The following is a 1,724-nucleotide window of genomic DNA, read 5'->3' as shown; positions in this document are numbered from 1 at the left end:
GGTAGCATTTTTAGGAGTTGTAATGAATCTTTTTCTATGGTGCCATTTATTTTTGGTTTTAAGTATGTAATGAAGAAAAGATTTATTTGTCAATTGCTTTAGGCCAAGCTAAACTGGCTATCTATGCAAGTAGAAAGAAGACGTGGAACAGAATGTAGTTGCATTGTTTTTAAACATGGTGCAAGCAAGACTACTGATTGATTTTAATTACTACAAACATATGGATGATCTTGTTTCTTTTGAAGATATTTGGTGTTACAAAGAGGCTTTGTGTTCTGTTTTTGAAGGTGATTTGGTTTTTACACATTTGTGAGATGGGCTTGTTTTCTTAATAAAGGGACATTGTCATTTAATTGTGTTGTGATTTATATTTGTAATAAAGGATTGTTAAAATTCAAAATTCTCCCTCTCTCTCTAGCAGGGACGTGGGTCTTCATTTCCTCCCTACACACATTACCACAACTATTCATCAGCTTTTTACATGCCATTTGTTATAGTTGCACAGGCTTTTTATATGAATATAAAACTGCATGGATTTTCACTGTTATTTAGCCAGACCTCAGTCAGTGTGCAGAAAGTGCTGGACAAAATCTGCAAACAGCACTGAATAGATTTCCTATAGCAGTCTGTATCCTACTCTCCCGCTCATGCTGTCATTGATTTCAGTTCCTGCAGACTTTTTGCAAGTACCAGAAAACAGCTGTCATAGGACGTCACTTAAAGCATTACTGTTGTTATGTGACAGATTGTCTGCCGCTGCTCCAGCAAGTGTTGAACGCGTCTCTCCCTGCAATACTGTCTTCTCCAACCTGCGTAAACTCGCAGAGTCTTCAGGACGCTCTGTACACTCAGTCTGGCTGCTCTTTGTACCATGAATCGCTTCCCTATAGCTGTGCCCCTTAATTACTTTTAGTCTTACGGAAAGCTGGAGCTGCAGCTGGATTAGGCTGCAGAGAGCTGAACACAGATGCTTTGGAGATGAATGATTCATAAAGGGCTGGACTGACACAATCTCTGCCTTAAATGCTGCTACTGTACATACATTGCATTTAAGCACTATCATGCCAGTCTTGTACGGTGTGGTAATTATAGCACTAGATAGTTCAGTAAACCAACATGATGCTATTGTAGGAATCTGAATAATCTGCATGAAGTCACACGGTTCAACAGCTTTCCCAGGCAGGTATTGTGAAGTGACTGTGTTGGGTTTTAAGAGATGTTCAACTCTATTATGTAACTGTATTTTGAAGAGAGCTCTTAGAAATTTGGTCAAAGTGTTCTTTATATTTTGCAATCGGTTAACAGCAGGTTTATTCTGTTGTGTGGTTATGGACTGAGCAAATGAAAAAGACCAAACAAAAACAGCATATTGTTATTCGGTTATCATCAATTAATTAACAGGAATAACATTAAGAAACAAGACTACTATTTAGAATATTTTTAAGTTCATCCTACACAATCCTCTGATTATAAAGCCTGAAAGCAGTTGCTAAGTTACAGCTTCTTAGTTGGTCTGGGTTTTTTTTTTCTTTTCTTTTATTTCCCTCTCTATCTCAATTTTTTAACGATGCCATCCATAGTTTCTCTAATTAAATATTCAAGCGCTACTTGTGAAGTTCTCCCTTGGACTTCACATATTGAGCTTTAAGAAATGCATACTTGATTTAAGATTTAATTCACTTTACATATTGCATGCTCTGGGATGTAAACTATATATATATATA

The sequence above is a fragment of the Sinocyclocheilus grahami genome, unplaced genomic scaffold (genome assembly GCF_001515645.1).
Source record: "Sinocyclocheilus grahami isolate Dianchi unplaced genomic scaffold, SAMN03320097.WGS_v1.1 scaffold569.1, whole genome shotgun sequence".
In the NCBI taxonomy this organism is placed as follows: Eukaryota; Metazoa; Chordata; class Actinopteri; order Cypriniformes; family Cyprinidae; genus Sinocyclocheilus; species Sinocyclocheilus grahami.
The sequence above is the reverse complement of the archived record's forward strand: the minus strand, read 5'-3'. Positions refer to the sequence as shown.